The following is a 16,557-nucleotide window of genomic DNA, read 5'->3' as shown; positions in this document are numbered from 1 at the left end:
CCAGAATTTCCGGGCTGACTCTCCGGGCTGCTGAGTTATGTGACTGAGATCGTCTGCATCTGGAGGGCGGACATAGGTCCCTTGAAAATTTTCCCGGAAAGCATCCTCAAGCTCTTCCCAACTTCCAATGGTGTTTCGGGAAGGCTTTTGAGCCAATGCCGGGCTGGCCCTTTAAGATTGAGGGGTAAGTATTTTATGGCGTGGAGGTCATCTCCTCTGGCCATGTGTATGTGGAGGATATAATCCTCGATCCAGATCCCAGGGTCTGTTGTTCCATCGTACGCCTCTATGTTTACGGGCTTGAACCCCGCTGGAAATTCATGGTCCAGCACCTCATCGGTGAAACATAGGGGGTGTGCGGCACCCCTGTATTTGGGTGTGTCGTGATGTTCGGATATTTGTTGTGTTGCATTGCTTACTAGAGCTTGCTTTCTTGGCCCGTAGATAGATCTGGCTGGGCCATCTTTTTGATGCGGATCCTTTAGTGGATCGCGTGCCGGCTTGTGTGCGGCGCCGCTTGCCGCTCCATGCTGGCCATGCGGTCGTCTATCCGACCGAGTGGCTTTCCTACTTTTTGACTGCGGGGGCTCTAAGGCCTCCTTGTCAAATTCAGGCAGTAGCTTTCGCTTTGGATAGCTTTTTGTGCGGCGACTGCCGCCATATTTGTCTGCGGTGTTGTGTATTTTGCTCCATCTGATTCTGAGTGCATCTTCCGCAGTTTTGAGCTTCCGCTTCTGCTTTTTCAGGCTACACGCAGTGGCGACGAGCCTTTTATGGAGGTTCTTCTGCTCCATAAGCTTATCCGGCGTAAGGTCGTCCGGACTGTCGTTTTCGCCGGGGACGGGGTGTTCAGTTTGTTTATCCAAGTTGCCCTGTTCGGATGGTTGCTCGAAGGCCTGTTCATCGTCCACCGGCTCGTCCTGCTCTATTGCTGGGTCTGTATGGCTGCTATCTCTGTCGAGGCGGGGCTTGGAGGGGCGCTTATGTCGCCGCTTTGATTGCTTTTCGAGTGAACGATCCCTCATTGCATCCCCGTGTTCCTCGTCATTGCTTCCTTTGGGTGTGTCCACCATGTATACATCATGAGATGAGGTGGCTGTCCAATGCCTTATAGGCGTTGGTTCATGTTCATCTCCTACATCATCGTCCATACCGTCGATGTCTTCGGAGTTGAAGTCGAGCACGTCGTTTAAATTATCGACAGTGGCTACGAAGTGGGTGGTGGGTGGGGTTTGAATTTCTTCATCATCCGCATCCCAACCTTGTTGACCATAGTCCGGCCAGGGCTCTCCTGATAAAGAGAGAGACTTTAGTGAATTCAGAATATCGCCGAAGGGTGAGTGCTGAAAGATGTCCACGGCGGTGAACTTCATGATCTGCGCCCAATTGGGTTCGATCGGTAGGGGCGCGGAGGGCTCAGAGTTTGGAGAGGAGTCCGGCTCCTTGGAGTCATGGGCTTCGCAGAGAATAGGGCTGGTGTTCGGCTCGATCGCCGTAGAGATTGCAGCCCCCGAGGCGGTGTCCAACCACCCATCCTCGATTGGCGCAGTTGGCTCCGAATTAAGGGTTGGAGCTGGTGCGGGTGCGACCTCCAGGGCACTGTTCGGCGGCAGAGCTAGATCATGCCCATCGTGACAGTGCGGCGCGCTCGGCTGTGGCTCGAATCCGTCGAAGATCAAGTCTCCACGGATGTCGGCCATGTAGTTCAAACTTCCAAATCTGACCTGATGGCCAGGGGCGTAGCTTTCGATCTGCTCCAGATGACCAAGCAAATTGGCCCGCAGTGCATAGCCGCCGAATACGAAGACCTGTCCGGGGAGAAAAGTCTCACCCTGGATCGCATCGCTGTTGATGATCGGAGAAGCCATCGGGCCTAAAAGTGACGACACAGAGGAACTCTCAATGAAAGCACCAATGTCGGTGTCAAAACTGGCGGATCTCGGGTAGGGGGTCCCGAACTGTGCGTCTAGGCGGATGGTAACAGGAGGCAGGGGACACGATGTTTTACCCAAGTTCGGGCCCTCTTGATGGAGGTAAAACCCTACGTCTTGCTTGATTAATATTGATGATATGGGTAGTACAAGAGTAGAACTACCACTAGATCAGAGAGGCTAAACCCTAGAAGCTAGCCTATGGTATGATTGTTGTTCGTCCTACGAACTAAAACCCTCCGGTTTATATAGACACCGGAGAGGGCTAGGGTTACACAGAGTCGGTTACAATGGTAGGAGATCTACATATCCGTATCGCCAAGCTTGCCTTCCACGCCAAGGAAAGTCCCTTCCGAATACGGGACGAAGTCTTCAATCTTGTATCTTCATAGTCCAGGAGTCCGGCCGAAGGCATAGTCCGACTATCCGGACACCCCCTAATCCAGCACTCCCTTAGGCACTCTTTGAGGTTCTATGTGTTGGTTGAATAGATGAATCTGCGATTGTGTGATGCATATCGTATAATCATACCCACGGATACTTGAGGTGACATTGGAGTATCTAGGTGACATTAGGGTTTTGGTTGATTTGTGTCTTAAGGTGTTATTCTAGCACGAACTCTAGGGTTGTTTGTGACACTTATAGGAATAGCCCAACAGATTGATTGGAAAGAATAACTTTGAGGTGGTTTCGTACCCTACCATAATCTCTTCGTTTGTTCTCCGCTATTAGTGACTTTGGAGTGGCTCTTTGTTGCATGTTGAGGGATAGTTATGTGATCCAATTATGTTATTATTGTTGAGAGGACTTGCACTAGTGAAAGTATGAACCCTAGGCCTTGTTTCCTAGCATTGCAATACCGTTTGTGCTCACTTTTATCATTAGTTATCTTGCTGTTTTTATAATTTCAGATTACAAAAAACTTTATCTACCATCCATATACTACTTGTATCACAATCTCTTCGCCGAAATAGTGCACCTATACAATTTACCATTGTATTGGGTGTGTTGGGGACACAAGAGACTCTTTGTTATTTGGTTGCAGGGTTGCTTGAGAGAGACCATCTTCATCCTACGCCTCCTACGGATTGATAAACCTTAGGTCATCCACTTGAGGGAAATTTGCTACTGTCCTACAAACCTCTGCACTTGGAGGCCCAACAACATCTACAAGAAGAAGGTTGTGTAGTAGACGTCAAGCTCTTTTCTGGCGCCGTTGTCGGGGAGGTGAGTGCTTGAAGGTATATCTTTAGATCTTGCAATCGAGTCATTTAGTTTCTTGTTTTATCACTAGTTTAGTTTATAAAAGAAAATTAAAAAATGGAATTAAGTTTGCCTCATATGCTTTATCTTTTTAATATCTATCGTGAGAATAAGGATTCCGATAATTGTGCTAAAGTGCTAGAAGAAGAATGCATTAGAATGTTTGGCACTAAATATTTGAATGATGAGCATGATTGCAATGTTGTTACTATAAATTCCTTGAATATCCATGATGCTAATGATATGCAAAGCCACAAGCTTGGGGAAGCTATGTTTGATGAAGATGATATTTTTTGTCCCCCAAGTTTTGATGAGCAAATTTATTATGATGAAAGCATGCCTCCTATTTATGATGATTATATTGATGAAAGTGGATTTGGAGAGGTCATGACTTTATTTAGTAATGATTCCACTATTCCGGAAGAGGTTCCAATTGATTATGAGAACAAAGTTTCTATCTATGATGATTATTGTGATGACTTGTATGCTATAAAGACTAATGATATCCATGAAACTTGCCATCATGATTTTAGTTTTCAATTGGATTATGCCTCACATGATAATTATTTTGTTGAGTTTGCTCCCGCTATTATTCATGAGAAAAAATTTGTTTGTGTGGAGAGTAATAAAATTTTTATGCTTGTAGATCATGAAAAGAATGCTTTAGGTTCTGGTTATATTGTTGAATTCATTCATGATGATACTGAAAATTATTATGAGGGAGGAATATATGCATGAAGGAATTGCAATAATATCAAGTTTCCTCTCTATGTGCTTAAAGTTTTAAAGTTATCCTTGTTTTACCTTCCTATGCAAGTTGATTCTTGTTCCCATAAGTTGTTTGATCACAAAATCCCTATGCATAGTAAGTGGGTTAGACTTAAATGTGCTAGTCATATTCCTCATGATGCTCTCTTTATGTTTCAATTCTTATCTTTTATGTGAGCATCATTGAAATCATCATGCCTAGCTAGGGGCGTTAAACGATAGCGCTTGTTGGGAGGCAACCCGGCTTTATTTTTTGTTCCTTGATTTTTGTTCCTGTTTAGTAATAAATTATTCATCTATCCTATGTTATGATTGAGTTTCTATGTTTTAATTAGTGTTTGTGCCAAGTAGAACCTTTGGGAAGACTTGGGGAAAGTCTTTGCGATCATGCTGTAAAAAAGAGAAACTTTAGCGCTCACGAGAATTGCTGCCAGTTTTTATTGGAGAGTGCTATTTAGTTAATTATTTTTGCAGATGATTAATAGATAAATTCGTCACGTCCAGCAATTTATTTTAGAATTTTATGAGTTCCATAAGTATACGTTTGATTCAGATTACTTCAGACTGTTCTGTTTTTGACAGATTCTGTTTTTCGTGTGTTGTTTGCTTATTATGATGAATCTATGGCTAGTAAAAGAGTTTATAAACCATAGAGAAGTTGTACTACAGTAGGTTTAACACCAATATAAATAAAGAATGAGTTCATTACAGTACCTTGAAGTGGTGTTTTGTTTTCTTTCGCTAACGGAGCTTACGAGTTTTCTGTTAAGTTTTGTGTTGTGAAGTTTTCAAGTTTTGGGTAAAGATTCGATGGACTATGGAATAAGGAGTGGCAAGAGCCTAAGCTTGGGGATTCCCAAGGCACCCCAAGGTAATATTCAAGGACAACCAAGAGCCTAAGCTTGGGGACGCCCTAGATGGCATCCCCTCTTTCGTCTTCGTTCATCGGTAACTTTACTTGGAGCTATATTTTTATTCGCCACATGATATGTGTTTTGCTTCGAGCGTCATTTTATTTTATTTTGTTTTGCTTGCTGTTTGAATAAAATACCAAGATCTGAAATTATTAATGTTAGAGAGTCTTCACATATTTGCATAATTATTCGACTACTTATTGACCTTCACTTATATCTTTTAGAGCATGGTGGTAGTTTTATTTTGAAGAAATAGATGAAATCTCATGCTTCACTTATATTATTTTGAGAGTATTTAGAACAGCATGGTAGTTTGCTTTGGTTATGAATCTAGTCCTAATAGGATAGGCATCCAAGATGGGTATAGTAAAAACTTTCATATAGAGTGCATTGAATACTAAGAGAAGTTTGATACTTGATGATTGTTTTGAGATATGGAGATAGTGATATCAAAGTTGTGCTAGTTGGGTAGTGGTGAATTTGAGGAATACTTGTGTTGAAGTTTGCAAGTCCCGTAGCATGCACGTATGGTAAACATTGTGTAACAAATTTGAAACATGAGGTGTTATTTCATTGTCTTCCTTATGAGTGGCGGTCGGGGACGAGCGATGGTCTTTTCCTACCAATCTATCCCCTAGGAGCATGCGCGTAATTCTTGGTTTTCGATGACTTGTAGATTTTTGAAATAAGTTTGTGAGTTCTTTATGACTAATGTTGAGTCCATGGATTATACGCACTCTTACCCTTCCATCATTGCTAGCCTCTTTGGTATCGTGCATTGCCCTTTCTCACATTGAGAGTTGGTGCAAACTTCACCGGTGCATCCAAACCCCGTGATATGATACGCTCTTTCACACATAAACCTCCTTATATCTTCCTCAAAATAGCCACCATACCTACCTATTATGGCATTTCCATAGCCATTCCGAGATATATTGCAATGCAACTCTCCACTATTCCGTTTATCATGACACATTCATCATTATCATATTGCTTAGCATGATCATGTAGTTGACATAGTATTTGTGGCAAAGCTACCATTCATAATTCTTTCATACATGTCACTCTTGGTTCATTGCATATCTCGGTACACCGCCGGAGGCATTCATATAGAGTCATCTTTTGTTGTAGTATCGAGTTGTAATCATTGAGTTGTAAATAAATAGAAGTGTGATGATCATCATTAATAGAGCATTGTCCCAAAAAAGGCCAAATAAAAAAAGAAATGCCAAATAAAAAAAGAAAAAAAGAGAGAAAGGCAAAAAAAGGCCAAATAAAAAATAAAAGGGGCAATGCTACTATCCTTTTTTCCACACTTGTGCTTCAAAGTAGCACCATGATCTTCATGATAGAGAGTCTCTTGTTTTGTCACTTTCATTTACTAGTGGGAAATTTTTATTATAGAACTTGGCTTGTATATTCCAACAATGGGCCTCCTCAAGTGACCTAGGTCTTCGTGAGCAAGCAAGTTGGATGCACATCTACTCAGTTTCTTTTGTTGGGCTTTCATACATTTATAGCTCTAGTGCATCCGTTGCATGGCAATCCCTACTTCTTGCATTGACTTCAATTGATGGGCATCTCCCTAGCCCATTGATTAGCCGCGTCGATGTGAGACTTTCTCCTTTTTGTCTTCTCCACATAACCCCCTCATTATATTCTATTCCACCCATAGTGCTATATCCATGGCTCACGCTCATGTATTGCGTGAAAGTTGAAAAAAGTTTGAGATTACTAAAGTATGAAACAATTGCTTGGCTTGTCATCGGGGTTGTGCATGATGAGAGCATTCTTGTGTGACGAAAATGGAGCATGAGTAAACTATATGATTTTGTAGGGATGAACTTTCTTTGGACATGTTATTTTGAGAGGACATAAGTTAGTATGCTTGAAGTATTATTATTTCTGTGTCAATATGAACTTTTATCTTGAATCTTTTGGATCTGAATATTCATACCACAATTAAGAAGAATTACATTGAAATTATGCCAAGTAGCACTCCGCATCAAAAATTCTGTTTTTATCATTTACCTACTCGAGGACGAGCAGGAATTAAGCTTGGGGATGCTGATACGTCTCCAACGTATCTATAATTTTTGATTGCTCCATGCTATATTATCTTCTGTTTTGGACATTATTGGGCTTTATTATCCACTTTTATATTATTTTTGGGACTAACCTATTGACCCAGAGCCCAGTGCGAGTTCCTGTTTTCCCCTTGTTTCAGTGTTTCGAAGAAAAGGAATATCAAACGGAGTCAAAACGGAATGAAACCTTCTAGAGAAGTTATTTTTGGAAGGAAAGCAACCCGGGAGACTTGGAGTCCACGCCAAGAAAGCAACGAGGAAGCCACAAGGTAGGGGGGCGCGCCCACCCCCTAGGGCGTGCCCTCCACCCTCGTGGGCCCCTCGTGGCTCCCCTGACGTACCTCTTCCTCCTATATATCTCCATATACCCTCAAACGATCGGGGAGCAGAATAGATCGGGAGTTCCACCACCTAAGCCTCCGTAGCCACCGAAAGCCAATCTAGACCCATTCCGTTACCCTGCCGGAGGGGGAAATCCCTCTTCGGTGGCCATCTTCATCATCCTGGTTCTCTCCATGACGAGGAGGGAGTAGTTCTCCCTCGGGGCTGAGGGTATGTACCAGTAGCTATGTGTTTGATCTCTCTCTCTCTCTCTTGTGTTCTTGATTTGGCACGATCTTGATGTATCGCAAGCTTTGCTATTATAGTTGGACCTTATGTTTCTTCTCCCCCTCTACTCTCTTGTAATGGATTGAATTTCCCCTCTGAAGTTATCTTATCGGATTGAGTCTTTAAAGATTTGAGAACACTTGATGTATGTCTTGCCCTACGTATCTGTGGTGACAATGGGATATCACGTGATTCACTTGATGTATGTTTTGGTGATCAACTTGCGGGTTCCGCCCATGAACCTATGCATAGGGGTTGGCACACGTTTTCGTTGTGATTCTCCAGATGAATCTTTGGGGCACTCTTTGAGGTTCTATGTGTTGGTTGAATAGATGAATCTGAGATTGTGTGATGCATATCGTATAATCATACCCACGGATACTTGAGGTGACATTGGAGTATCTAGGTGACATTAGGGTTTTGGTTTATTTGTGTCTTACGGTGTTATTCTAGTACGAACTCTAGGGCTATTTGTGACACTTATAGGAATACCCAACGGATTGATTGGAAACAATAACTTTGAGGTGGTTTCGTACCCTACCATAATCTCTTCGTTTGTTCTCTGCTATTAGTGAATTTGGAGTGACTCTTTGTTGCATGTTGAGGGATAGTTATGTGATCCAATTATGTTATTATTGTTGAGAGGACTTGCACTAGTGAAAGTATGAACCCTGGGCCTTGTTTCCTAGCATTGCAATACCGTTTGTGCTCACTTTTATCATTAGTTACCTTGCTGTTTCTATAATTTCAGATTACAAAAACCTTTATTTACCATCCATATACTACTTGTATCACAATCTCTTCGCCGAACTAGTGCACCTATACAATTTACCATTATATTGGGTGTGTTGGGGACACAAGAGACTCTTTGTTATTTGGTTGCAGGGTTGCTTGAGAGAGACCATCTTCATCCTACGCCTCCTACGGATTGATAAACCTTAGCTCATCCACTTGAGGGAAATTTGCTACTGTCCTACAAACCTCTACACTTGGAGGCCCAACAACGTCTACAAGAAGAAGGTTGTGTAGTAGACATCAGGGCCAGAGACGCAGCTGCATGACATTCTTTGGGCCGTCCATGACGGAAAAAACCGTGGTAGAAGTGAGGGCGAGGAAAATATTTGGGTGTGGGTGTGAGGCGTTGGGCTCTAACTGAACCCGAGCGAGGCGTTGGGCTCTAACTGAACCCGAGCGATTGCACTACATGCTACGCGTTACTGAACACGAGCAATCGATTGATGGCTGTTAACTGAACCCGATTGAGCGATTCCTTCGCTACTGCTGCTAACTGAAGCTGATTGATGCTACCTCTAGATGAACAGTGAGTGTTGCTGGGGTGTTTGGATGAACAGTTCCCGGTGGGGGTGGATGAACAGGACCCCGTGGTGTTGCCTCTGGATGAACAGTGAGCATTGCTGGGGGGTTTGGATGAATAGTTCTCGGTGGGGGTGGATGAACAGGACCCCATGGTGTTGCCTCTGGATGAACAGGATCCCGCTTGATCGAGCCGGTTGGGGCTGGATGAACAGGACCCCGTGGAGGGCTGGATGAATAGGACCATCCCATGGAGGGGTGGTTGAACAGTAGACGGTGGAGGCCTGGATGAACAGTAGCCAGTGGAGTAGCCCACAGTGGAGGCTGGATGAACAGGAGCCCGTGGATGAACAGTCGGAGGTGGAGGCTGGAGGAGGTTGACGGTGGATGAACAGTAGCCTGTGGAGGCTGGAGGGCGTCGACAGTGGAGATGAACAATATCCCGTGGAGTCCCGGTTTGCGGTATGCGACACCCCTCCCGATGAACATGACCCCCGTTTCGACCGTAGCGCTCCAGCACAAGTCCGTTTCCTCCGTGTTGCGGTGCGCCACACCCCTCCCGATCAACATGACCCCCGTTTCGACCCTAGGAGGTCCTTTTCCTCTGTTTTGCGGTATGCCAGACCCCTCCTGATGAACAGGATCCTGTTTCGAACATGGCCAGTCGAACACAAGGCCGTTTCCTCCATTCTGCAGTACGCCTGGCCTCGTTTCCATCGGCTGTTCCGTCCAAGCCGGATGGCTCCCACGCATTCCGTTGCCTCCCGATGAACATGACGCATTTCGTTGCCTCCCCATGAACACAATGACGAAGCAGTTTCTCTATTCCGACACAGCCATGTACACGAGCACTGGCCATACGTACGCTCAAGTAGGTGTTCGAGACCCCGCCCATATGTACGTACGTGGCCGTATTTACTTTCTTGCACGCTGGCCGCTATACGTACGCGTACATTCTACGTGCGCGCCTCTACATCGACCAGTATGTACGTACACGTTCGCGACCAGAATGACAACGCTACGTACGCTTCGACCAGGTGGGTCCCGACTGTCAGGCACTTCCTTGCGTGCGAAGATGTAGCTGGTGGGTCCCAGCAGTCAGGGGGGCGAATCGATTTTTTTGTCCGGACGCACTTCCTTGCATGCGAAGGTGTAGCTGGTGGGTCCCAGCAGTCAGGGGGAAACGTTTTTTCGCGAAATACGATGGCCCGTCCGGTGGGTCCCTGCTGTCAGGTGGATGAATAATTATTTTGCGTGTAATAAGGAGGCACTTCCCTGCTGCTGCCGTGGACCCAGTTGTCAGCCTCTCCACGTACAGTACTCTTCCGATGGAAGTCGCTCCTTGACCACGTTGACCACGCCGCGCCAAGAGCATCATGGCGGTGGACGACGGTGAGGCCTAGGAAGGGGACGACACGGAGCCAGGGAAGACGCGGCAGTGGAAGCCCGCGTGGAGAGGAGTACGAGGGTTCACTGGTTCGGCTGCGGTGTTAGGCTGCCATTGCCGTAGGGCCTGGCTAGCGGTGGGAATAGTAGGGGGCGGTGAGGACTCCGCGGCAGCACAGCCGGCCACGGGAGGCAGGAGCATGCGGCACGACCGGCGCTGCTTTGGGCGGCTAGAGCAAGAAGACCAGAGGTCGAAGAAGCACTATGGCCGTTCGATGGACATCGTACGGTCACTGGAGCTAGAATCGTTCATATTTACTAAGTTGACAACGCACTCCGTCCCCGTCAACTTAGTAGGCCCACAAGTCAGCCACCCACCAAGGTGGGTCCCAACTAGCAGGGGAGTATTCATTTTTTTGTGCGTAATAAGGCGGCACTTTCGGTGGGTCCGAGCTGACAGCGGGGGGAACGTTTTTTTCGCGAAATATGTGGCCCGTCCGGTGGGTCCCAGCAGTCGGGGGGTAAACTTTTTTTTGCCAAATATGGTGGCCCGTCCAGTGGGTCCCTGCTATCAGGTGGAGGAATAATTAATTTCCACGTAATAAGGAGGCACTTCCTTGCGGCTGCTGTGGACCCAGCTGTTAGCCTCTCGACGTACAGTACTCTTCCGATGGAAGTCATTCCTTGATCATGTTGACCACGCCGCGCCGAGAGCACCAGGGCGGCGGATGACGGCGAGGCCTAGGAAGGGGACGACGCGGAGCCGGGGAAGACGCGACAGTGGATGCCCACGCGTAGAGGAGTATGAGGGTTCATTGGTTCGCTGCGGTGTGAGGCTGCCATCGCCGCAGAATAACAGGGGTGTGGGTGAGTAGAGGGATGGCATGGCCAGCGGTGGGAGTATTATGGGGCGGTGAGACCTCCGCCGCATCGCAGATGGCCACGGGAGGCAGGAGCATGAGGCACGACCAGTGCTGGTTTGGGCGGCTGGAGCAAGAAGACCAGAGGTTGAAGAAGCACTACGGTTGTTGGGTGGACATCATACGGTCACTGGAGCTAGAATCATGCATATTGACTAAGTTGACAAAGCCCTCCGTCCCCGTCAACTTAGTAGGCCCACAAGTCAGCCTCCCACTATACTGGGTCCCAGCTAGCAGGGGAGTATTCATTTTTTTCTGCATAATAAGGACGCACTTCCTTGCGTGCAAAGATATAGCTGGCGGGTCCGAGATGTCAGCGGCGGTAACGTTTTTTTCGTGAAATACAAAGGCCCTATTGGTGGGTCCCAGATGTCAGGTGGAGGAATCATTTTTTGCATGTAATAAGGAGGCATTTCCTTGCGTGCGCCCGTGGACCCAGCTGTCAGGCTCTCCATGTACAGTCCACTTCACATGCATGTCGGTCGTTGACCACGTTGACCAGGCCGTGCCGAGAGCACCAGGGCGGTGGACGACAGTGACGCCTAGGAAGGGAACGACACGGAGGAAGGGAAGACTCGACAGTTGTTTCCCACGCGAAGGGGAGTACGACTGTACGAGGGTTTACTACTTCGTCTTCCATCACCGAAGAATAACAACAGGTGTGGGTGAGTAGAGAGATGGGTAGGCCAGCGATGGGAGTACGGTGGGGTGGTGAGGCCTGCGAGCCAGCACAGCCGACCGCGGGGAGGAGGGAGCAGGCAGTCCCGCCGGCGCTTGTTTGAGCAACTGGAGTAGGAAGACCAGAGATTGAAGAAGCATGACGGCCATTGGATGGACATCCAACAGTCACTGCTTGTGCGTCAACCTTTTTTAGGAAAGCCTCAAATCTATGAAAAACAGCATACAACCCATCTGCCATTATTTCTAATACAACCCATTTGCTAATTCTTAAGGTTTTTTGGAGCCCATATTCTTTTTGTTAGCATTACAGCCAATATTGTGGCCATGGTTAAAAAATTATACGAAATTTTATATATTTGAGTGCGGTCCGAACTGTTTTTAATCACAAAATTTCGAGTCACATTCAAACTGATTTAAAAAATAAATGTATATCAATATAAAATCCAACAAATTGTCCACACATAAAAATAATGCAATTTAAAATCTCGAAATGAAAAAAAGAAATTTGAAACTAATTGCCGGTTTGATGTGTTTTAAAAATGTACAACACATTTCTCATTACTGATAGGCCATTTTCTTGTCCAGCCGAATGAAGCTCTCCTCGTCTTGAAAGATTTACAGTCCAACAGGCCTGACAAAGCGACTTACTCCGCAAATCACAGAAAAACTGGGCTAGCCATTTTCAGAAAGAAAAAAAACTACTGGGTTGGTCTGTGGTAAACATAAAAGAGAAGGCTATCTAGACAGGCCAGAGTGCCCTGCACAGCCCAGTTGACACCCTGCTTTCGTCTAAAAAACAAATTAGATAAAATGCCACTCCAATTATGGCGATTCATAAAAATTCCACTGCAATTTCCAAACTTTGAAAAATGCCACTACAATTTTTGCAAACTTTGGAAAACGCCACTACAATTTGCAAACTTTGAAAAATGCCACTCCAGACTTCGAAAAATGCTACTGGAAATGGCATTTTTCAAAGTTTGGAAATTGCAGTGGCATTTCTCAGAAACACCAGATTTGGAGTGGCATTTATCAAATTAACCCAAAACAAAAATAACTGGGCGAGCTGCTGGGTCCCTAGTATCAGCCGCTCGTTGTGCAATTCTCTCGTTTATTGACTATGTTGACAATGGCATGGGACCCAGATGTCACAAATCCATTAGGAGGAGCCATTTTTTATTGGTTTGAAATAAGGAGGCACTTGCTTGCGTACTGCCATGACATTGGCGGGTTCCTGCTGTCATCCTCTCCACGTACAATCATCTCCTGATTGTGTACGCGTCAACTTGGTAGGCCCACAAGTCAGCCTCTAAACCCGTGGAGGACAAATACAACCCATTTAAAAAATAACAGCCCATTCCATACATTCAAACGGAAAGTTCAACATTCAGAGAAAAGTAACAAGTCTGATCCACATATAGAGTACTGAACTTCCACGTTGACAACCATCATAGCCAAGTTAACTATCTACTCCCACTAATACTCTAGTAGCGTACAAGTACTAACTTACTCTTAGCTAACTAGACGATGCCTGCCGCCATCTGCGGTACACGCTAAACGCCGGCACCAGCATCCTCCGCCTCGCCTCGGACTTGCCAGAGGTGCGATAGGGCGCGCTGCTCGCGCGCATTGGCCCTTTTGATGCCAGCGTGGTCCACCGAAGCTTCGGCTTTAAGCGGGAAACCCACTTGACGAGCTGGTAGTAAAAATCAGCATCGTAAACGCGTCTGTGCCCGACAGCCTCCGGGGCTATTTGCCGGGCGCCGGCCTCCATGTAGCCGGCCCAGTTGCGGGCGCTCTACTCACGAGTCAGAGCATCGGTGCACTGCTGCTCCATGTCCCGCTGGCAGCGCAAATCGGCGATACGCTGCTCCTCCGCCAAGTGGTCGCGCTCCAACAACTCCTGCTCCTTCGCCAGGCAGTCGCTCTCCAACAAGTCCTCGATCTTTGCATTGCCATCTAAAGACCGATAGAATGCCTCCTCCCTCCGTCTGCCTTCCGGTGAAAAACCGAACACTAGTTCCGGCGGTGACCGCCTCCGCTCTCGCCTATCACGGACGAGCAAGGGCATCACGGACGTGGCGAGAGCGAGGATAAGTGGCGAGCGACGTCGGGCCGGTGGGGGCTTATGAGGATAGGGCGAGTTGGGTCACGATGCCACCATAGAAGGCCGGGAAACAGTACTTATAGGCGGAAGGTAGCACGACGGTCATCGGAATTCAATGCATAATTAAGCAGGCATGGCTTAGCACGCCAGCTTGCCGTGGAAAACTAGAGAAACTAAAATTCTGACTGTGCCGTCCCGTCCCGTCCGTGCTGGGTCGGACGCCGGCATGACGGTCAAATGAGTGCACTCGAATCATCTGCCTCCTTGTCAATAATGATTCCACGGATTTAGAAGGCCCGCACCAATTAAAGCGCATCTTTTTTCGCACTAGTTAGCTGCCTTAATTACGGCTGGCTGCATGCAGGCACTCAAAATCGCTCATAGCCAGTACACGGAGCAGCATGCAACGAGTCGCAGCCGAGGGCATTAGTTGATGAAATTTAGCTAGGAGATAATGCATTTGCGAACGTTTTCGCTGGCAGTTTCTTCAGATTCGCATGGCATTTTCTTCAGAGCAGCTTGTCAGTTTCTTCAGAGGTAGGCATTTTTATTCAAAAAACTGCCACTTCGGATCTTGCGTCGCAACTAAAACTGCCAGGAGCGCATTAGTAGGCTAGCTAGTGATCGATCAGTAAATTGTAAACACCGAGCGAACATATATAAGGAACTGTTAATGCATCTCAATGATTCACAGATCATATACAAATATGTAGCTCCAAAAGCAAAGATCAGCCACAACTAAAACCAACTAGTACGATTCCCATACATAAGATCAACATTCTAATGCATCTCAATGATTCACATATCATATACAAATATGTAGCTCCAAAAGCAAAGATCTAGAAAAAACATATGTTCTTCCTACTAACATGGATGCTTCTCTTGGCGAACATTCAGTATAGACTGAAAGACAAATTTGTTTGTGAAGTCTACAATTCCTCTTGCAAACGTAAGTGGTTTTACCAACAGCTGGAACCATGAGAATGAACCACACATGATGGAGGAACATCCACTACAATATGATTTGGTCTTCTCTCGATCACACGGCGAGACTATTTTCGGAATACAAACTTTAACTTAGGCAAAATGATGCCCATTGTATAAGACCAAAGCAATGAAGCACCTAGTGTTGGCCAATAAATAGTATAGTATTACTTTTCTGCAGTCCATGAAGTGACTATCCAATCTTTCTGTGTCTATTTTCAAATGGCACTGTGTGCAGTGACTATACTATTATCTTGTGCAGTTCAACCAAAATTGCGGTCACTTTGTGTGTTTGCCAAATAGCAACGGGCAGACATCTCTGTCTGCACAAATATCAAGCAGCTAGTAAACATATACCCCACCTTGTATTTTCGGTTTAAACATGTCTCTTTCGCTTAGCATCTATCATGTTTTGCACTGGACAATTTGATACAGTCATGTTCAGAGCAGAAATATAGCGTCTATTCTTCATGAGACCAAGGATATCCATGTTCTCAGTGATGGAAGAGGTGAAATCGATACAACCAAAATTGAGCATCCAATCATTGAATCATGTCCTGCACCTCCAATGTAGGTCCACCCTACCAATAAATTCACATGCAAACCACTAGTATTACTATCCAATGACAGTACAAAAAGAGTTGCAAAATAGTAGCAAACCATGTACCTTCTTAATGAACAGATCATAGTGCCACCAATTGGATATAAAGGTTTGGAAGAAAACATGCTCCTAATGTTGAACCAGTTGGGCTTTTTGTCCAGTTCCATTAAAATCGAGCATCTCTGTTTGCATATATATTGAAAGTGTGATTACTATTAAAGTGGCACTAGTTGAATCATAGACTCACAAATATAAGCATTCCAATTTGTTAATGGGAAAAGGTAGCAAGACTGTTTCTAACCACCCGTTTGAAGGAATAAATAAGGCAACAACGGCTGATGTCAGAAAGGCATATATAGTTCTTTTCTGAAAGAATGATCGATTCCTGACCTTTCCTCTTCTTTTAAACATATTTTGTGCAGTTCAACTAAAATAAAATGCATCACCGCCTTGACAATTCAGTGACACTATACAAAAGTAAATGACTTAACATTACATCATGATGTCAGGTATGTAGTCGACAGGAATTAGAGACAAACTTACAGACCTCCTCTGATAACATAATGAACATTAATTTTAACAAAGGTGTGACTAGATTTACCGGGATAATTTGAGTGAACTCTACACCCTCTGTTCCTTAATATAAGACATTTCCACGGTTCAGTTTAAAGTACCCAAACGTCTAGTATTTAGAAAAACAGGTAGTAGTTTTCTTAAGCACATATCTGGGAAAGCTTGCTACACTTTATTTATGTCCATACGCTAATGCAACACCATTCGAAATTTCGAATACTACAAATATACACTAATCTAGTGGCTAGTGCAACAGTAGAGTAGTTATTTTATTACAGGGTATAGTATAATGGTTTTACTGAACAGATTTCAATAAACTCTGGCACTGGAAGATTTCTATAAGAATTAACACTACAAAATGTAAAGGTAACACATTTCAGCATTGGTATACTAGCTGTGCAGGAGCATTAAACCAAATA

This window comes from Triticum dicoccoides, chromosome 7A (genome assembly GCF_002162155.2).
Source record: "Triticum dicoccoides isolate Atlit2015 ecotype Zavitan chromosome 7A, WEW_v2.0, whole genome shotgun sequence".
NCBI classification, from domain to species: domain Eukaryota; kingdom Viridiplantae; phylum Streptophyta; class Magnoliopsida; order Poales; family Poaceae; genus Triticum; species Triticum dicoccoides.
Note: the sequence above shows the minus strand (reverse complement) of the source record.